Genomic DNA, 23,098 nt, shown 5'->3' on the forward strand with positions numbered 1-23,098 from the left:
ACCACTATGGATCCGCTCCCGTCTACCTACGAGAAGGCCATCCATAGCACTCACACTTATCTTGCGAGTTTTAGAGTATCCACTTCAAGTTATCTATGAACTGTATAGGCAACCCAGAAGTCCTTTATCGCGAACACGGCTATTCAAATAGATCATTTATAACCCTGCAGGGGTGTACTTCTTCACACACGCTCTCGCCACTTACCACCATGTACACGTCGTGTATCTCGACAACCTTCAAGGGGAAGCCTGGCGAGGGAGTCGGCCATGACCTGACTAACCACACAAGTCCCTAGTCCAGGTTTATCGCCTATCCGAGTTCCATCCGCGAGGAGATTTGGCCAGAGTTTCGCTCATAGCCCCAAACGATGTGTGCAGGGTTCCCAAGACACCAAACGGGCGCCCGATACACTGTGCCATGGTGTATCTACCGCATCATAGCCCACCCCTAGGGTCAGCGCTACGCACGGCCGCCAACACATATCCTACAAACACCAAAAACTAGTTGCAACTCCTGGACAGAGGGCAAGGCAGTTAATAAGTTGAGAGGGTCCATTGGTTTCGGGCCCAATGCGTGGTAGTAGCTGTTCATGGATCACAAACACAGAACTCAGTTCCTGAGGATGGTTTAAATGAGACAACCCACCATGTACTCCTACATGGCCTCTCACTGCTACCTTTACCAAATCATGTTCACACACTTAGCTCACACACAGTAGGAGATGTTCATCACCATTCCACTTCATTCCCGATGAATCAGACCTGACTCAACTCTAAGCAGTAGCAGGCATGACAAACAAGCATGAATGAGTAGGCACATCAGGGATCAAACAACTCCTACTCATGCTAGTTGGTTTCATCTATTAACTGTGGCAATGACAGGTCATGCAGAGGAAAGGGGTTCAACTACCGCAGCATGTAACAGTTGAGTCATTGTTGTCCTAATGCAAAAGAGAGCAGGAGCGAGAGAGTGGGTTTGTATCGGAATGAACAAGGGGGTTTTGCTTGCCTGGCACTTCTAGAGATAGTATAGTTCTTCATCGGTGTCATCGAACTCATCGTCGGAAACACGCCTATCGAGAGGGGACAATCACCGGCAACTAAGAAAGAACACAATCAATGCAATGCCACAATATGATGCATGATCATGACATGGCAATATGCTGTGATTTGAGCTAATGCATCTAGATATGATTTAAATGAAGTTGGTTTGAATACATGATTCAAATTCCTACTCCATATATGATTACTTAATGCCCTTTATTTGTTTTGTCCAAAACAGAGGACAAACATTGTTCAAACATGCATGAAGATGGTACAGATGGATAGATTGCATTTTTCTGATAATTTTTCATATATAAATTATTTCATTTGGAGTTATGGTTGAATTTCTATGATTTTTAGAAGTTTTGGGTATTTTCTGGAAAAAAATAAATCATTTATGATTTATTTAAAATCCCAGAAACATATACTGCGTCAGCATGACGTCGGGGTGACGTCAGCAGGTCAAAGGCATCGAGCAGGTCAAACCTGACCAGTGGGACCCACTGGTCAGTGACCCAGTCAACTAACTAAGTTAGTTAGCCCTAATTAACTGGGCTGGGCCCACTGGTCAGCGACTGTAGTAACTAACCTAACTAGTTAATTAGTGCTAACTAGAGTAATTAGTCGGGCGGGGCCCACAAGTCAGTGAGAGAGAGGGGGAGGTCAAACTTGGCAGTGGGGTCTACCCACGCCGGTCAACAGGTCCGTGGTCGCCGGCATTTAGCCGCCGACGAGTCCAGATGCGGCGGAGCAGCACGGGTTTCGCGCCCTGGTCACAAAATCGACGGCGGAGGCATGCTACGTGAAGCTGGGGAGCTGCCGCATCTAGTGGCGCAAGTGGCTGGACACGGGGACGCCGTAAACGACACCGGCGAGCTCGACAGCGGCGGCCGGAGTTCGGTTGTGCACGGGGAAATAGCTGCACCGAGCAATCACGTGAACTAAAGCGCGGGCAAGGCACTACGCGATGCGGAGGCATTGTTTGGCACGTTGGCGCGAACAAATGGTCATCGGAGTGGCACCGGCGACGAGCCCGAGCGGTGTTGAGCTTGTTCAGCAAGGAGTCGGCAGTTTGAGCTTGAATTAAAGGCGGGGAGGAGGGGGATTCGGAGCAGGAGCTCACTAGGGTCACGTAGAGCAGCTCGGTGGGCCCAGGGACAGTTTGGTGACGGCGTGCGGTCGCCGGCGATCTCGATGGACCGGGGTTGGAGGAGACGGTGTGGCCAGCGTTGTAGGGCTCCCGGCGTCACGCGGCTCGGTGTGGAGGAAGAGGAGGTCGGGGCGGAGCACGGGGACACGTCGGAGAGGCGCGGAGGGGGCGGTGGCTGCGTCTACTGCGAGCGGCGACGACGGGCGTACTCGGGTGCGTGCGAGAGAGAGAACAGAGGAGGGGGTGAGCTCGAGGGAGTGAGCGAGAGGGGCCAGGGGTGCGTGGCAACGTCCTGGGTGTCGGGCAGCGACGGGAAGCAGGAGGTGGCCAGGCGTGTGGGCGCGCGCATCGGGCACACGCTCTCCTGCCTAGTGGCAGGAGGTTGAAGACAGTGGCGGCTGCGGTGGTGGGTTGGGCTGACTTCGCCCAGCTGGGCTACTACAATGGTGGGCCGGCCTCTCTGGTGGGCTGCACAGGTGAGGCCAGGTCAGCTCTCTCTGTCTTTTTATTTCTCTTACTGTTTTCTATTTTTATTCCTCTATTTTGATTTAGTTTCTAAACCAAATCATTTTTGTAGCTTCTGAAAATTATCATGTGGCCTGATACAACATGTTCAGTGCCACTCACAAGTTTTTAGAGTTATTGGAGTTATGAAAGTATTTATAGAAACTTATATCTCCAATTCAAATAAGTATTGACTTAATTCAAAGACCCAAATAAATATTTCTGTGATTCCAAAAATATTGGTTTGAATTTTACCTCTTGCCAATATTTTCAGAAATGAACAGGAACATTTTCTTGGGTTTATTTGAAGCAATTTTTAATGTTGATCATTTTTAGAAATGATTTCTGAGGCTTTCCACTTTCCCCAATTCAACTTTCATAAATTTAAACATGATGCAAGATGATTGATGCAAGGAAAAGCAGTGACTAGCTAGGGATGTGACATCGAGCGAAGACAATGAGAGCAAATCTTATCCAGAGCTGGATGAGTCACCTTTACTTGTAGCCCAAGTAAAGTTGCCGCGTGTGTTTGAAATCTGACCGTTGGAACACATGTCAGTTCCTTAGTGACCCAGGGTCATTTCGAACAAATTAGGTCGGGTTGCCTAGTGGCTATAAATAGCCCACCCCCTACACTATAAATTGGTGGCTGCTCAGAGTTAGTGCACGGCTTTTGTCGTTTGAGAGCAACCCACCTCTGAAGCTTTTGAGAGAGAAATCCTTGCGAGGACAAAGCCCTAAACACCTAGAGCCAAAGAGTGTTAGGCATCACTGAAGTCTTCCTGTCCGTGTGATCTGAAGCCTTGTTACACTTGAGGACTGTGAATCCTCCAGTCGGTTAGGCGTCGCGTTCTGAGCGTCCAAGAGTCATTGTGGATCGCCAGTGAACGAAGTCTGTGAAGGTTTGGAAGTCTACCTTGAAGACTTACCTCAGTGATTGGGTGAGGACTGTGTGTCCTTAGCTCAAGGGGAATAAGGTGAAGACACGGTCTTCTAAGTTAAATCTCAGACTCCCTAACCAGACGTACAGTTTTCACAGCAACTGGAACTGGTCCAACAAATCATTGTCTTCTTCACTAAGCAACTGGTTCTATCCTTCCCATCTCTTTATTTACAGTTGGTCCTTGTGAAGTCATTACCTATTTGTATTATCTATTTATCTTCACTGTGTGACTGTTTGTTCTGATTGGCTTCATACTATCTTCCATCCTGATCCGTACTGCCTAGCTGCTATTAGTCTTCGTGCTTTCACTTCATTGAATACTTGACTATGGCTTGCCTAGTGTAGTCTACCTTCCGCTGCATGTTTATAGGTTCATTTCTATTGTTTGTCTTCAAAACTTCCATGTTTTGAAGACTTTCATAAAAATCGCCTATTCACCCCCCTCTAGTCGATAACTAGCACATTCAATTGGTATCAGAGCAGTGTACTCCCTTGTTCTGTGTGATTTGGTTTAACCACATGGAGTTTTAGCTATGTCGACTGCAGGGATAATCAAAATCTCCGCTGCTTGCCCCATCTTCAATGGAACTAAATATCCATACTGGATGAATAAGATGCACATGCATCTTGAAGCCATTGATGTCCACCTCTGGTATGTCGTCAAGAATGGCGTTCCCAAGGCTGGTGAAGGTGTCACCGCTGCTGATGTCAAGAAATTCGTTCAACTGGATTGTACTGCCAAGAACATCATCTATGGTCATCTGACCAAAGGACAGTATGGCCGTGTGAGTGCCCTGGAAACATCGAAGCTAGTCTGGGACTGGCTCTCTAAGGTCAAAAAAGGTGTTTCAACACAGAGAGATCAAAGGATCAGTGTTCTTTGCAACCTCTTCAACCGCTTCAAGAGAAACGACAATGAGAATTTTCAACTCACGTTTGATCGCCTCACTGATATCACAAATGAGCTTCAAGCTCTCGGCGCTACTGAGATCACCAAGCATGAAATCATCAAGACGCTCCTGAGATCTCTTGACAGCTCATTTGACACCCTAGCCCTGATGATTCAAGAATGCCCTGACTTCAAGACACTCGATCCGTCTGACATACTTGAAAGGCTCAACACACATGAGTTCCAGCTTAATGAGAAAAGAGAGATCTACGGTCCCATCTATGGCCGAACTCGTGCTTTGAAGGCAAAAGTTGTTTCCTCTTCTGAAGAAGAATCTGACTACAGTTCTGATGATCCTGAAGACATTGGAAAGGAGCTTGCTATGCTTGTGAAGAAGTTCCAGAAATTCACCAAGAATAAAGGCTTTAGAAAGTCTTCTCGATCCGGCTCAAGAAATGATGAAGCCTCTACCCATGACTACAAGAAGAGAACATGCCACAAGTGCAAGAAACCTGGTCACTACATCTCTGAGTGTCCGCGGTGGGACAATGAGAACAAGAAGAAGAAGAGCAAGGAATATGATTCTGATGACAAGAAGAAGAAGAAGAAGAAATACTCAAAGTCTTCTTCCAAGTCTTCCTCGAAGTCTTCATCACACAAGAAGAGCTCATCTGGCAAGGCTCGTGCGTTTGTTGGCAAGGAAATGGATTCAGAGGAGGAGTCTGCGTCTGAGGAGGCGGAGGTGGAGTCTGAGGAGGAGTCCGACTCTGGCGTTGCAAGTCTGGCTACAGCCTATGTTGCCAAGTCCATCTTCAACACTGAAGACAATGACTTTGTCACCGACGCTAATGCTAATGACAAGGACGACTCCACTCCAACCTATTGCTTCATGGCACGTGGTGCCAAGGTAAACTGACACAATGCTCACTATCAAACATCAAGTGAAGATGACTCTGATTGTGATTCCAAACCCCAGCTATAAAACACTTGCTAAAATTGCAACTAAACAACAGAAAGCTATGGAACATATTCAAAAACTGTTAGACAAAAGCAATGACCTATTGGACGCTGAAATGACTCGATCTCAGTCCTTAACTGAAGACATACAAATTCTTCATGTTAAGTATGAGGAACTTGAAAGTCGTCATGAAACACTCTCAACAACTCATGAAAAGCTTTCCTATGATTATCTTCAAAGGAAGCAAGAACTTGAGAAATTAAGAGCGGTTCATGAAGATATTCAAAAGGAAAATGAGTCACTTCGCGCTCAACAGATCAGTCCCGCTCAGGAAGGTTTTGAACCACCATGTCTAAAATGCCTTGAGCGTGATAACACTACTTCTATTGCTGAATGTTCTACTGCTGCTACTGTTGCAATATCTTCAATTGCTGATGTGGTAACTAACCCCTCTGCTAAGGATACCACTACTATTGCTAATGAAAATGCTAGGTTAAAGACATTGCTTGAAATAGGGATGTACAAAAGTCTCAAAGGGCATCAGACACTATGCGATGTCCTCAAAAAGTAGATTCCGAACCGAAACCCTAGGAAAGAGGGTGTTGGGTTCAAAAGGAAAATGAATGTTGATGGCTCTTACTGGAAGCCTAAGCAGTACCCCAAAACCACATGGGTTGCTGCAAAGGAACCTTTAGTGGATCCATCCACCCTATCTGGCTTCACTTGTGCTAACTCTATTGTCATTGATGATTCCTTTGATGCAAACTATAAACTGTTTAAGAATCAGAATGGTGAAGTGTTTGCCATGTATATTGGTACTAACTGCGGGAATGGGCCACCTATGAAGAAAGTCTGGGTGCCCAAAAGGTGTTTGGAGAATCTTCCTGTGAATGTCGTCATGACACCACAAGGGAAGAAGACAAACTCCAGACCACAGGCTTCATATGGTCCAAAGGCTTCATACAGACAGAGGACTCGCCTGAGTCGCACTAACACAAATGTTTTGCAGGGAAACCATACTGAGGCCTATGAATATGAGTGTGTTTCATCAAACCGCCATGTTCATAAGACCCAGAACTACTCTGCTTATTCTTATGAGTATTATTCACCACCTGCAAGACTATTTGCTAGACCCAGAACTCATTGCTTCGAAGCCACACCTGAAGATGTGGGTGGCTAAGAAAACTTAACTCTCTTTTGCAGGGAATGGTCTCCAGCCGGAAATCAAAGGCATCTAAAGCTATTGCTGGGGACCTAAAACATCTTGTGGGGCACAAGATAAAATGCCCAAATGATCTTATTATGTATTTCATTTCTGATTCGCTTAACATGCATCCTATCAGTTCTAACCTAGGTCTGAGCTTTCATAATTCATTTGCTCGTCAAATTCTTATGCTTCACAATACTCTTCGTGAAGCCTATCCCCCTAACTGTTCTGTAGGGTATGACACCAGCTGCTTTAGAATGGATTATCGATAGTGGATGCACTAATCATATGACTGGTGATCAAAGTCTTCTCATGGACTGAACCTTACGTCCATCTGAGAAGAGTCACATCACATTTGCTGACACTGGTAAAAGCAAGGTATTGGGTCTAGGTAGAGTTGCAATCTCAAAGGATCAACACATGGATAAAGTGATGCTTGTTAAATCCCTTGGTTTCAAATTAATGTCTGTCTCAACGCTTTGCAATTTGAACATGATTATGATATTTGGAAAATATCGTTGCCTTGTTCTAATGGAATCTGACAAGTCTCTAGTCTTTCAAGGGTATCGGAAAGATGATTTGTACATGGTAGATTTCTCAGCAGGACCACAGCTTGCCGTATGTCTTCTTGCAAAAGCTTCAGAGTGCTGGCTCTGGCATCGAAGGCTAGGGCATGCTGGCATGAGGAATTTGCTTCCTCTCGCAAAGAAGAAGCACGTCATAGGCATCGAGGGCGTCAAGTTCAAGAAGGATCACTTATGCGGTGCCTACGAATCTAGAAAGATGACGAGGGCCAAGCATCCCTCAAAGAAAATCATGACAACGACTCAACCCTTTGAACTGCTACACATGGACCTCTTCTGCCCTACTCACTACTCTACTCTAACTACTACTACTTGTCTCTATGGCTCCGTCATTGTTGATGATTATTCAAGATATACATGGGTACACATAATCCTCTACAAGACTGAAGTGCAGGATGTCTTCAGACTTTTTCTCCAATCGAGCCATGAACAACTATGGCGTCAAGATCAAGCACATCAGAAGTGACAATGGCACTGAATTCAAGAACACCGGCCTCGACACTTATCTTGATACATTGGGCATCACTCATGAGTTCTCAGCTCCATACAAGCCGCAGCAGAATGGCATCGTGGAACACAAGAACAGAACACTCATTGAGATGGCTCGGACAATGCTCGATGAATACAAGACACCAAGAAAGTTCTGGCCTGAAGCTATTGATACTGCATGCCATGTCATCAACCGTGTTTATCTTCACAAGCTTCTGAAGAAAACATCCTATGAATTCCTCACTGGTAAGAAGCCAAATGTTAGTTACTTCAGAGTATTTGGTGCTAGGTGCTGGATCAAGGATCCACATCACACTTCAAAATTTGCATCGAAAGCACATGAAGGTTTTATGCTTGGTTACGGAAAGGATTCGCACTCCTATAGAGTCTTCAGCATCTTTCACTATAAAGTGGTTGAAACTGTGGATGTGCGGTTCGATGAGACTAACGGCTCGCGAAGAGAGCACCTACCAAATGTGCTAGATGAAATTCCACCTAGTGAATCTATCAAGCTTATGGGAACTGGAGAACATCTGAAGTACAGCCTGAAGAGGAACTTATCATTTCTGCATCTAATCAACCTGAAGACAATGCTCAGGCTGAAGACAATCCTCCAAACGATGACAATGATCAGCAAGAGCAAAATCTTCATCCAGCTCATCCTCGTGTTGCAAATGAAGTACAGATTGAGAAAAAAATTGATAGCATCAATGCACATGGTCCACTCACTCGTTCAAGGGCAACACAGCTAGCAAATTTCTGTGGGTACTTTGCATTTGTCTCAATATCTAAACCCAAGAAAGTTGATGAAGCCTTCATGGAACCTAAATGGATTCAAGCTATGCAAGAAGAGCTTCAACAGTTCGATCAGAATAATGTATGGGAACTGGTCAAGCGTCCTGATCCTTATAAACACAATATCATAGGCACTAAATGGATATATCGCAACAAGCAAGATGAGCATGGTCAAGTTGTCAGAAACAAGGCTTGTCTCGTTACTCAAGGATACACTCAAGTTGAAGGAATTGACTTTGATGAAACATTTGCTCATGTGGCTAGGCTTGAAGCTATTCGCATACTGCTAGCCTATACAAATCATCATAACATCCTTCTGTATCAAATGGATGTGAAGAGTGCCTTTCTCAATGGAAAGATTGAAGAAGAAGTGTATGTTGCACAACCGCCTGGTTTTGAAGATCCAAAACACCCTGATATGGTATACAAACTCAATAAGGCACTGTATGGCCTCAAACAAGCCCCTCGTGCTTGGTATGACACACTCAAAGACTTCCTGAAGAGCAAAGGCTTCAAACCTAGTTCCCTGGATCCCACACTCTTCACGAAGACATATGATGGTGAACTGTTTGTGTGCCAAATATATGTGGATGACATTATCTTTGGCTGCACTAATCAAAAATACAGTGATGAGTTTGGACACATGATGCAAGAGCAATATCAGATGTCCATGATGGGTGAGCTGAAGTTCTTCCTTGGTCTTCAAATACGGCAGCAATGCAATGGCATCTTCATATCTCAAGAGAAATACCTCAAAGATTGCATGAAGAAGTTTGGAATGCAAGACTGCAAAGGTTACACGACGCCAATGCTAACCAAGAGTCATCTGGGATCCTGACGCCAATGGTAAAGAGTTCGATCAAAAGGTATACCGCTCCATGATTGGTTCTTTGCTTTATTTATGTGCATCTAGGCCAGATATTATGCTTAGTGTTTGCATGTGTGCTCGATTCCAAGCGGCACCAAAGGAATCGCATCACTTAGCTGTGAAGCGAATTCTTCGATATTTGGCTTACACCCCAACATTAGGATTATGGTATCCAAAGAGCTCAGAGTTTGATCTAGTTGGGTTCTCGGATGCTGATTATGCTGGTGACAAGGTAGATCAGAAGTCTACATCAGGCACATGTCACTTTCTGGGACGATCACTTGTCTGTTGGTCTTCAAAGAAGCAGAACTATGTATCACTCTCCACTGCTGAATCTGAATACATCGCTGCTAGATCTTGCTGCGCTCAGCTTCTATGGATGCAGCAAACACTCAAGGACTATGGCATCCATCTGAAACAAGTACCACTCTACTACGACAACGAAAGCGCCATCAAGATTGCCAACAACCCTGTTCAGCACTCGAAGACAAAACACATTCAAATTCGTCATCACTTTCTGAGAGATCATGTCATGAAGGAAGATATTGATATCATACACGTCAACATTGAAGAGCAACTGCAGATATCTTCACAAAGCCCTTGGATGAGAAAAGGTTTTGCAAGTTGCGGTGTGAGCTAAATATCTTGGAATCCTCAAATGTCCTGTGATCAGGCACACATCCTAACACTTATTCATGTTGATGACTTAGATGTGCAACACACGAAGTAAAGTATATCTTCAATCAATGAATAATTACATTCCAAGTGTGAATACATCAACGCGGAATTTGACTTCGAAGCGCCATGATAATTGTGCATCGTGTCTGGGTCTAATACTTCCTATACGGTGGGTAGCGCCATCACCAAATTCTTCTATTTGAAGTGTTTGTCTCATGGCGTTACATTTGCTATGTCTTCGCATTTGGTTTGTCTTCAAATTTCAACATGTCCTCATGTTTATCTTCACTATGTTGATTTGGTTGTATTCTGATATATACATATATTAGTGTTCTGTCCTCTACAGCATTCACTTATAGCTATGTCTTCTCGTTTGAATCTTTTGAACTAAGTGAATGTGATCGGACCCTAACCTCTCTATGCTTTCTGCCTCAAACTCTATCTATCCAAATCATATGCATTCTATTGAAACTGTCGAATGTCTTCTCTGCATCCTTGTCAAAAGAAGACACAGAGACAAACATTAAATCTGATTTAAATGCTCAATCCTTTTTGCCTGAAACCCGGAGAAGTGGGAACGACCACCCGACAATCCAGGTGTGCGTGGGAACATGGAACAACCTCAAATTGTGTTGCATGTTCGCCACGTGTCCTTCAGATGTGAACCGCCAGGGCACCTGCGTAATAACGATGTGCCGTCCCTATCCTTATAAATACACGCCACACCCCAGTCATTATCTCTTCTTCCACTTCTCCTTCTCGCACAAACCCTAGCGCCACCGCTAGCCCTCGACGACGCTGGCGACGAAGCACTTAGCTTCTGTGACCTCACCGATGTCGTCCTCACGCCGACCGCGGACATCGTCTTCTCTGCCTTCGCCGTAGGTGTCCTCCGTCGCCATGTTAGGGCATGGAAGATCGAACTGCTCGGCCTCATCTTCTACTCCGTCTAGCAGTTCCTCGAGTGGTAAATAAAAGCTCTTCTTTACAGTCCTTTTGATCCGATAGATTCATCCTTTTCAACCTCACATGGTTTCTGTCCCAACAAATTGAATCTATCCTTTTCTGCATCTCATAACATGCCTAGTATGTTCACTTATGCTTGACAAAGTAGTTAGATTCCTCACTTGTACTTATTCGTGGATTCGTACAAATCTGGAACCAACTCTCTACATATGAGTGAATCTCTTCGCACAATGAGGTCAATGTCTTCTAAACTGATTTATCTTCAAAATCTTCTGAGAATGCATATGACCTCTTCCCCTTCCCTCGCATCTCTAATGATGTCACAGGTACATGTCCGTGGGAGAATCCCTTGGTTCTCATAGTCTGCATTCATTTGCAGAGTTCTTACAGCATCACATCAATTCTCCCGAAGCTAATTCCTGTATGACCAGCAGAAGGAAGCCTTTGAAAGTTCTGAAGCCATTCAGTCTGAACTTCATGGCGACAGAAAAATCAGTCAGGAAAGGCGGCAGACAGCGCCATGAAAACACTACTAAGGACCTGCCACCGGATCTCTTTGAGCTATACAAGTCAGATCCAGAAGAGACCTATGGAGAACGCAAGAACCGAATCCAATGGATTCGAAGACATTGGGCACAGGAATGGTTCAAGTACAAATTTGTCACTGACGAATATGCTGAAAAGAATGCCATCAAGGTCCCCTGGGAGACATTACATACAAAGGTCTTCAGCCTAAGTCGAAGTCTGAAGCTATTGCTCAAGGCTTCTACCCTTGCATGATCCATGGACCCCAGCCTGCTAATGCCGACCCATCCTCTCTGTTATGGTGTCGTGAAGACAATCTCTTTAAGTGCAACTTCCAGTTTGCCAAAACTTCTGCCAAAGAGAACAAGAAGTCGCTAGGGTTAGACTTCAACCCCGGTCCCTCTGCTCCTCGTGCCGATGGCACACGCGATGTTGAACCCAATATTGTTGGGCCCTTCTAGAACCTTGAAGGTCTCATCACTCACATTCAGGTTCAAGGGGCAGCCGTGGATCACTCTGCAGATGACGCTGATTCTGACAAAGCGCCTGCACCACCGAAGCTCGTGAAGCAAAAGAAATCAAAGGCTTCAAAGCCCTCCTATGCACCAAAAGTTTTGTGGGCGAAGCCTCTGGCCACTGCACCTCCTGAAGCTAGTGTGAAGTCTGAAGATCTCTCTTGCATCTCCAAGTCTGACAAGATGAAGAAGCCCATGCAACCAACTGGTCAAGCATTAACCCCTGCTGCTGTTCTGAGGAATGAGAACGAAGCCATTGATCTGTCTAGCGACGACGATCTTGGCGATGATGCTCTTGAGCTGCTTATAAAGAGCAAGCAAGAGGTGGAAATCTTCAATGATCTTCCCCTCTTTGATGTGGAGATCATGTACAAGTTCATTGATGAGTGATTCGACAGCCCAGACCTCAGTTTTGGTGATCTTCAACTCCCAATTGGCCTCAGTGTCTCCTTCCATGGATCCATTTCTCTTGAGCTGGCTCTTGCATAGAGAATTGTTGAGCTGAAGCACAAGATTGACTATGAAAAGGCTCAGTTCAAGAAGCACATGGCCAGGCTCAACGTGGCAGACGTCCAAAATTTCAAGGTCATGTTGCATGAGCTCAAGGAGGCGTTCCACAAGAAACGTGAAGAAGCTAAAGGTTCTCGAGAGCCTATGAAACACCTGGCTGCCAAATGTGTTCAAGGCTACAATGAAGCTGAAAAGCGCAAGGCTCTAGGGCGACCTAGCATCGACCCCAGAATGGCTGCCAAGAAGAAGAAGAAGCCTGTTGTGGCCCCACCTGAAGCATCAAGGTAGGAAGAACCTCACATTGTCTTCCCTGCCAGTATGACAGGCTCGAAGCCTAAGGTCCCCATAGTGGCTTCGGAGCTCAAGAAAACAAGGGCAGCTAAAGCCGAAGCCCGCAAGTGCAAGACCAGGCACACCACTGACGACGCTCCACCGACAAAAAAGAGAAAGACAAAGAAGAAAGACCAGGCTGCTCCCCAGAGCCCCTTGTTGTCGAGTCGATCTCAGTGGCTCGTCCTGCGTCTAAACATAGTGAGCGCCAGTTGATAGTTCATGAGCCTGCTTCCACAGAGGCTCCTGAAGCTGAAGACATTCCAGCTGTTGACCCCACCGCAACTGAATACATTGGTCATCAAGACAATGTTGAAGATGATGAAGTCCTTCCTCAGATCGAACACAATGTGGTATCATCGCCTGTTCTCACAAACAGCAAACTCATCAGCATTGGTCGTCCATTGACGCCAATTGCTCAGGATGACTCATGGGCTGATCACCCACAAGACTCCCCCCGTCAAGAAGAATCACCAAGTACTCCCCCACCTCAAGTCACCACTCCGGTGCTTGAAGATAATGACTTTGTGGCCCAACCAACTCCATCTTCACAAGCATTGCCAGCGTTCCGTAGGCTTTGCAAAGGACCAAGGCCACAGGTCACTCTGTCAAGTGTTCCAGAAGGAGAAGAGCGCCAATCCGTTTCACGCCAAGTCTTTCCTGAAGCCTCTCCTACTGCGAACATCCTCGAGTTTGAAGCCAAAGCGGCTGAAGATATTCTAGTTGCATCAGTCGATGAACAAGAAGAGCCAAGAAATGAAGAAGAACGTGTTGCTAGACCCGCAACCAACCCTGAAGTTGTTCTCGAGGAGAACGTGTCCGACCCTCCAGCTACTCGAGTGGAGGTTGATAACATTGAGGCAACCACCAACACCCATACTAAAGCCAATGACGTTGTCATGGCTGAAGCTATTGTGGCGCCTGAAGTTAATGTGGTGCCAGAAGTGATTGCACCTGAAGCCAATGCTGCTCCTAACGCAAATCTGCAGCCAGAAGTCAATACCACTGCCACTGCCACTGCTCATGTACCGCCTCCACGGCCACACACCATTGAGCAAGCATATGATCATGGTCAGCTGGTCACTGTCAAATGGCCCATTCTAGTTCCTCCACCTGCTGCTGGTCCACAATTTGACTATCATATCAAGCACAGGCCTCAGGTCCAGAAGCCGAAGCCAAGGTTCCCCAGGTTTCCAGGTACAACAACCTCACCAGGATCGTTCAATGCGAATGGCTTCATTGCGCACAACACTTCCTTTGATAGTGCCATGAACCCCTATTCCAAGCCAGGAATTTCATCTGATCGATTCTGGAGCTATCAGCAGCGCAGTTACTCTTCTTGTGTTCTCTATGATCAAGGGCGCATATTGCCTCATATGCGTCTAGACAGCGAAGCCGTGGCTGGCCTGCCTTGCCTAGAAGAAGCCCTCGACTGCTTCAAAGATGCTGGTCTTCTCCCATTTGTGATAGCAAAAGAACATTGGAATGAAGAGCTTCTGCTTCAATTCTATGCTACCCTCCACATTCGTGGCTACAACAGGGATCTGAAGACATGGATCCTTGAGTGGATGATGGGCGATGTACATCATGAAGCTAAAGCCCAAGACATCATTGAGCTTACAGCCCTGCCCACTCCTGGCGAACATTATGACCAGGTTGTCAACTACACCAGAATGCTTTGGAGAGCATATTCCAAAAGCCAGAGCCTAATTTGAGCCAAATGCTGAGCATGATGAAGCCTCTGCCACGCGACGCTGAATACCCAACAAAATTCTTTGTTGAAGACCTCGAGTATCTGCCCCGCACCATTTATCATATCATCAGGCGTACTCTATGGCCTATTAAAGGACATTCTTCTGCAGCGAAGCTTGAAGGAGCAATGAAGACTTTGGTTTTCTATATCTTCAATGGCATTTGCTTCAATGCTCAAGACTTTTTTATCAGGCAATTGGCTGCATCTGGCTCCGACATCTTTGGTCTAAAGTTCTATGCTCCATGGGTAATGCGCCTAATAAAGCTTCACTCTGCAATCAACTATCAGCCTTCTGCACACAATCATCCCATATTCTTGCCAGAGGTTGATCTATCTGCTGGAGCCATCTACCTAGAGCCTGCCAAAGAGCCTGTTACTCTTCACACTGCTGATCACCAAAGCTTCTCACAGCCCATTGAAGGAGTTCAGGCTATTTCTCGTGTTTATCCCTTGGCTGACAATACACGTGCTCCTTGCACCCAAACTGAAGCCACTAAAAGCACCATTGCTCAAAGGCCTCGGAAGCGATCTCGTGTTCTCAATGACCGAGAGCTTCTCGTCGCTCTACATCAGAAACAGGACAAGCATCATGACTGGCTTAAGCGTCAGATGCAAAGCCTCTTGGTGGACGTCAATCACATTCGAATATTGCCACCAAGAATGCCTTTGTTACACATGAAACCTGTCGGAGGTCATGGAAGAGTTTGACATTGCTTAGTGCTGAAGCAGATCTTCAAGACGATGGCTTCATTGAAAATTTCAAGTTTGACTCCACTCCTCCAAGGAATGCTGTCTTGCGTCGAACTCCATCTCTTGAAGACTCTGACTATTCGTCCTCAGCTACAACGATGAATGCCAGAGTCATAGATGATCAAGATAATGCTACTTCACCACCTCCAACTTCAGTGTGTGTTGACACTGCACCAAGTTCTTCTGCACCGCCAAACACCAACGCTGACCCTGCATCTTCTCCTACTCCTTCTGGGAACGAGTAGAGGCTCTATGTCTTCAAACCTTTTTGGTCCTTACTGACAAAAGGGGGAGAAGCATATGAGTTGATAGTCTTCAAGCGGGTCCAAATGGGCGGTTGCTTTATATTTTTGCCTAGTGTTTACAACTCTCGCTTTTGATACATTTGGTTCTTTGAGTTGTAACACTTAAACTTGATGGTTGTCTGCTACTTGTTTGCTATTCTGTGATGCGATGATAAATCCCGCACGAAGTCATTTCGCAGACGTCCATTTTTCATTATGCATGTCATTATCTTCGTTATATCCTTTCATGCATGATGAATTGTCTTCATAAGTAGAAGAGGAGCTCCGCAAGTACAACCTGCCATGTGCATTTGCATTCAAAAGCAAAATACTTATATGCACATCTTTAGGGGGAGCCTTTCTGCTACTTACGAAGACAATACCTAAATCATTTACAATCTCACATACTTTTATCCCCGTTGAAAACTTCAACCAGTTTTTCATCAATCACCAAAAAGGGGGAGATTGTAAGTGCATCTAGTGCCACCCCTAGTTGGTTTTGGAGTATTGACGACAAACCTGGTTGAGAGACTAATGTGTTTGTGAGAATTGCAGGATAACACAGGTAGTAGTCCCTCATTGTTTCGGTTTACCTACCGGAGATGACCCCTAAAAATGTATGAAGACATTGAAGACAAAGGTGGTATGTGAAGATATTCACATTGAAGACTATGACAAGAGAAGACATCGCGTGAAAACTATGGAGCTCGAAGACTTAGTTGTTTTGTTATTTCCTTTTCTTCTTTGTTGAGTCATAGGAACCACCGTACTATTAAGTGGGGTCCCAGTGAACAAAGTCAGAGTGACTCAAGTGATTATTAACCAAAATCCTATGTCTTCGAGCGATGACAATGAGAGCAAATCTTATCCAGAGTTGGATGAGTCAGCTTTACTTGTAGCCCAAGTAAAGTTGTCGCGTGTGTTTGAAATCTGACCGTTGGAACACGTGTCAGTTCCTTAGTGACCCAGGGTTATTTCAGACAAATCAGGTCGGGTTGCCTAGTGGCTATAAATAGCCCACCCCCTACACCATAAATTGGTGGCTACTCAGAGTTAGTGCACGGCTTTTGTCGTTTGAGAGCAACCCACCTCCGAAGCTTTTGAGAGAGAAATCCTTGCGAGGACAAAGCCCTAAACACTCAGAGCCAAAGAGTGTTAGGCATCACTGAAGTCTTCCTGTCTGTGTGATATGAAGACTTGTTACACTTGAGGACTATGAATCCTCCAGTCGGTTAGGCGTCGTGTTCTGAGTGTCCAAGAGTCATTGTGGATCGCCGATGAACAAAGTCTGTGAAGGTTTGGAAGTCTACCTTGAAGATTTCTTGAGTGATTGGGCGATGACTGTGTGTCCTTAGCTCAAGGGGAATAAGGTGAAGACACGGTCTTCTGAGTTAAATCTTAGCCTCCCTAACCAAGCGTACAGTTGTCACAGCAACTGGAACTGGTCCAACAAATCATTGTCTTCTTCACTAAGCAACTGGTTCTATCCTTCCCATCTCTTAATTTACAGTTGGTCCTTGTGAAATCATTACCTGTTTGCATTATCTATTTGTCTTCACTGTGTGACTGTTTGTTCTCATTGGCTTCATACTATCTTCCATCCTGATATGTACTGCTACTATTAGTCTTCGTGCTTTCACTTCATTGAATACTTGACTATAGCTTGCCTAGTGTAGTCTACCTTCCGCTGCATGTTTATAGGTTCATTTCTATCATTTGTCTTCGAAACTTCCATGTTTTGAAGACTTTCATAAAAATCACCTATTCAGCCCCTCCCTCTAGTCGATAACTAGCACTTTCACTCCCCCTTGTAGGGGGCAGGTCAAGGTACTCTGGTGTGCAGAAATTGCTCTTCGGCCTCCTTATGGCCTCAAGGAAGCTGCGTCATTACTTCCAAGCCCACGAGATCACTGACGTCACCCGCCTCCCGTTGCAGCGGATACTACACAACCCAGATGCAACCGGAAGGATTGTGGAGTGGGCCTTGGAGTTGTCAAGCTTTGGGTTGAAGTTTGAAAGTACTTCAACAATCCAGAGCAGAGTATTGGCGGAGTTCATTGCAGAATGGACCTCAAGCCCGACGAACAAATCCAGGAGACCGCTCTCCCCGGCAAGGAAGCAAGTCGCGCCTGGATCATGTACTTTGACGGGGCTTTCTCGCAGCAAGGCGCCGATGCTGGTGTGTTGCTTGTCACACCCACCAAAGAGCACCTCAAGTATGTGATCCAGATGCACTTTCCCAGGGAGATGTCCACAAACAACACTGCTGAGTATGAGGGGATACTTGCCAGTCTCAGGATCGCGGCAGACCTCGGGGTGAAGAAGCTCATCATCAGGGGTGATTCGCAGCTTGTCGTCAGATAGGTCAACAAATATTACCAGAGTCCGTTGATGGAGTCCTACGTAGATGAGGTGAGGAAGCTGGAGGAGTGCTTCGACGGTATACAAGCGGAGCACGTTCCCCGGATGGAGAATGACATCGCTGACTACCTGTCAAAGCGCGCTGCATTTAAGCTACCTGTGGAACCAGGTACCTTTTTGCTTCGGTTAACTCAACCATCTGTCAAACCATCAACGAAGCAGAACAAGCGGAGGAAATCGGGGGCCCTGATGGCCGGGGACGTCGCTTTCGATCTGCTCCAGATGGCCAAGCAAATTGGCCCGCAGTACGAAGCCGCCGAACACGAAGATCTGTCCGAGGAGGAAAGTTTCTCCTTGGACAGCGTCAATATGGATGATTGAAGGGTCCATCAAACCTTTTGGCTACACAATAGTGGAACTCTCAATGAAAGCACCAATGTCGGTGTCAAAACCGGCGGATCTCGGGTAGGGGGTCCCGAACTATGCGTCTAAGGTCGATGGTAACAGGAGACAAGGGACACGATGTTTACCCAGGTTTGGGCCCTCTCTATGGAGGTAATACCGTATGTCCTACTTGATTGATATTGATGAATACGAGTATTACAAGAGTTGATCTACCTCGAGATCCTAATGGCTAAATCCTAGAGGTCTAGCTTGTATGGCTATGATAATGAGTGTCATATCCGGACTAAGTCCTCCAGTTTATATAGACACCGGGAGGATCTAGGGTTACACGAGGTTGGTTACAAAGAAGGGAATCTACATATCCGGTTGCCAAGCTTGCCTTCCACGCCAAGGAGAGTCCCATCCGGACATGGGTGCAGTCTTCAGTCTTCGTATCTTCACAACCCGTCAGTCCGGCCCATGGCTAATATGTCAGACGCCCGAGGACCCCTTAGTCCAGGACTCCCTCACCTACGAACTATGAGGAAGCGATGATGAGCCCAGATTCCGCAAAATGGCTAGAGGCCATGAAAACTGAGATAGGATCCATATATGAGAACAAAGTGTGGACTTTGGTTGACTTGCCCGATGATTCGCAGGCCATAGAGAATAAATGGATCTTCAAGAAGAAGACTAACATTGGCGGTAATGTTACTGTCTACAAAGCTCGACTTGTTGCAAAAGGTTTTCGACAAGTTCAAGGAGTTGACTACAATGAGACCTCACCCGTAGTGATGCTTAAGTCCGTCTGAATCATGTTAGCAATTGCCGCATTTTATGATTATGAGATTTGGCAAATGGATGTCAAAACTGCATTCCTTAATGGATATCTTAAAGAAGAGTTTTCTATGATGCAACCAGAAGGTTTTGTCAATCCAAAAGGTGCTAACAAAGTGTGCAAGCTCCAGCGATCCATTTATGGACTGGGGCAAGCCTCTCGGAGTTGGAATATATGCTTTGATAGTGTGATCAAAGCATATGGTTTATACAGAATTTTGGAGAAGCCTGTATCTACAAGAAAGTGAGTGGGAGCTCTGTAGCATTTCTGATATTATATGTAGATGACATATTGTTGATCGGAAATGATATTGAATTTCTGAATAGCATAAAAGGATACTTGAATAAGAATTTTTCAATGAAAGACCTCGGTGAAGCTTCTTATATATTGGGTATCAAGATCTATAGAGATAGATCAAGATGCTTAATTGGACTTTCACAAAGCACATACCTTGATAAAGTTTTGAAGAAGTTCAAAATGGATCAAGCAAAGAAAGGGTTCTTGCCTGTGTTACAAGGTGTTAAGTTGAGTCAGACTCAATGCCCGACCACTCCAGAAGATAGAGAGAAAATGAAAGTCATTCCCTATGATTCAGCCATAGGTTCTATCATGTATGCAATGTTGTGTACCAGACCTGATGTGTGCCTTGCTATTAGTTTAGCAGGGAGGTACCAAAGTAATCCAGGAGTCGATCACTGGACAACGGTCAAGAACATCCTAAAATACCTGAAAAGGACTAAGGATATGTTTCTCGTATATGGAGGTGACAAAGAGCTCGTCGTAAATGGTTACGTTGATGCAAGCTTTGACACTGATTCGGATGACTCTAAGTCACAAACTAGATATGTGTTTTTATTAAGTGGTGGAGCTGTCAGTTGGTACAGTTCCAAGCAGAGCATCGTGGCGGGATCTACGTGTGAAGTGGAGTACATAGCTGCTTCGGAGGCAGCAAATGAAGGAATCTGGATGAAGGAGTTCATATCCGATCTAGGTGTCATACCTAGTGCATCGGGTCCAATGAAAATCTTTTGTGACAATGCTGGTGCAATTGCCTTGGCAAATGAATCCAGATTTTTAGAAGAGAACCAAACACATCAAGGGACGCTTCAATTCCATCTGCGATCAAGTCAAGGAGGGAGACATAGAGATTTGCAAGATACATACAGATCTGAATGATGCAGACCCGTTGAATAAGCCTCTCTCACGAGTAAAACATGATCAGCACCAAGACTTCATGGGTGTTAGAATCATTAGAATGTAATCTAGATTATTGACTCTAGTGCAAGTGGGAGACTGAAGGAAATATGCCATAGAGGCAATAATAAAGTTTTTATTTATATTTCCTTATATCATGATAAAGGTTTATTATTCATGCTAGAATTGTATTAACCGAAACTTAGTACATGTGTGAATACATAGACAAACAGAGTGTCACTAGTATGCCTCTACTTGACTAGCTCATTGAATAAATGATGGTTATGTTTCCTAACCATAGACATGGGTTGTCATTTGATTAATGTGATCGCATCATTAGAGAATGATGTGATTGACTTTACCCATCCGTTAGCTTAGCATGATGATCATTTAGTTTACTGCTATTGCTTTCTCCATAACTTATACATGTTCCTATGACTATGAGATCATGCAACTGCCGAATACCGGAGGAACACTTAGTGTGCTATCAAACGTAACAACGTAACTAGGTGACTATAAAGATGCTCTACATGTGTCTCCGATGGTGTTTGTTGAGTTGGCATAGATCGAGATTAGGATTTGTCACTCCATGTATCGGAGAGGTATCTTTGGGCCCTCTCGGTAATGCAAATCACTATAAGCCTTGCAAGAAATGTGACGAATGAGTTAGTTGCAGGATGATGCATTACGAAATGAGTAAAGAGACTTGCCAGTAACGAGATTGAACTAGGTATTGAGATACCGACGACCGAATCTCGGGCAAGTAACATACCGATGACAAAGGGAACAACGTATGTTGTTGTGCGGTTTGACCGATGAAGATCTTGGTAGAATATGTTGGAACCAATATGAGCATCCAGGTTCCGCTATTGGTTATTGACCGGAGATGAGTCTCGGTCATGTCTACATAGTTCTCGAACCCGTAGGGTCCGCACGCTTAACGTTCAGTGACGATCGGTATTATGAGTTTATGTGTTTTGATGTACCGAAGGTAGTTCGGAGTCCTAGATATGATCACGGACATGACGAGGAGTATCGAAATGGTCGATACATAAAGATTGATATATTGGACGGCTATATTCGGACACGGAAGTGTTCCGGGTGATTTCGGAGAAAACCGGAGTGTCGGACGGTTATCGGAACCCCCCTGTCGGTGTCAAAACCGGCGGATCTCGGGTAGGGGATCCCGAACTGTGCGTCTAAGGTCGATGGTAATAGGAGACAGGGACACAATGTTTTACCTAGGTTCGGGCCCTCTTTATGGAGGTAATACCCTACATCCTGCTTGATTGATCTTGATGAATATGAGTATTACAAGAGTTGATCTACCATGAGATCGTAATGGCTAAACGCTAGAGGTCTAGCTTGTATGGCTATGATAATATATGTCCTCCAGACTAAGTCCTCCGGTTTATTTAGACACCGCGAGGATCTAGGGTTACACAAGGTCGGTTACAAAGAAAGGAATCTACATATTTAGTCGCCAAGCTTGCCTTCCACGCCAAGGAGAGTCCCATCCTGACATGGGTGTAGTCTTTGGTCTTCATATCTTCACAGCCCATCAGTCCGACCCATGGCTAACAGGCTGGACGCCCGAAGACCCCTTAGTCCAGGACTCCATCAGTAGCCCTTGAACCTAGCTTCAATGACAAGGTATCCGGCGCGTAGGCCTGTCTTCGGCATTGCAAGGCGGGTTCCTCCTTCCAAACCCACAATAGTCTTCGGACGTATCGACGTGTCCGGACCTGTAACACACACCACACACAACCGCAGAGAGAATATAATTTTACACACGTCCAATCTGCTGAAAACTTCTCGTAACATGACATCACATTTTTCTGGTCATAATTTTGAACCGTTTTTCGTCTATCGCTCCATGTTTCGAGACGCGTTTGCCATTGGCACATCTTGTCAAAGCAGAGATCGTGTCCCCTTATTACGAGATTCTCATTAATACGGGCATGGGTAACCCAACTGTGCTATTTACACAGCCCTTTGGAATAGGCGAGTTTCAAAGCGAGTGGGAAGGCGTTTAACATTTGTGACCTTTATAAGGTCATAAGGATTCACCATCAGTTGCCCTTGCCTTCTCCTTCCTCTGCCCATCCATTCCTGAGCTCCAGCGCCTAATCCCTAGCTTCCCCCGCCGGAGAGAGCACTCCAACCAAGTCCGGATCTGGAGCTGGTGGCAAGTGGATGGCCTCCTTTGTTAAGAAGAAAGACATCAAGGAGCTCCGAGAGGCCGGATACCTGGCCAAGGAGATCGCTCACCGTCTCTCGACCGAGGGACAGATCATCCCTACCCCCAGAGCCCCATGAGAGGGTCATGTTTCTCACACATTTCGTCCGCGGGCTGGGATTCCCTCTCCACCCATTTGATTCCCTCTCCACCCATTTGTCCGCGGACTCATGTTTTACTATGGGCTGGAATTTCATGATCTAGCCCCCAACTTTATCCTCAGCATTTCATCATTTATAGTCATTTGCGAGGCCTTTCTCCGTATCCCACCTCACTTCGGCCTATGGCTGAAGACCTTCAATATAAAGCCGAAGGTGGTGAGAGGCCAACAAGCAGAGTG

Source organism: Triticum dicoccoides, chromosome 3A (genome assembly GCF_002162155.2).
Source record: "Triticum dicoccoides isolate Atlit2015 ecotype Zavitan chromosome 3A, WEW_v2.0, whole genome shotgun sequence".
In the NCBI taxonomy this organism is placed as follows: Eukaryota; Viridiplantae; Streptophyta; class Magnoliopsida; order Poales; family Poaceae; genus Triticum; species Triticum dicoccoides.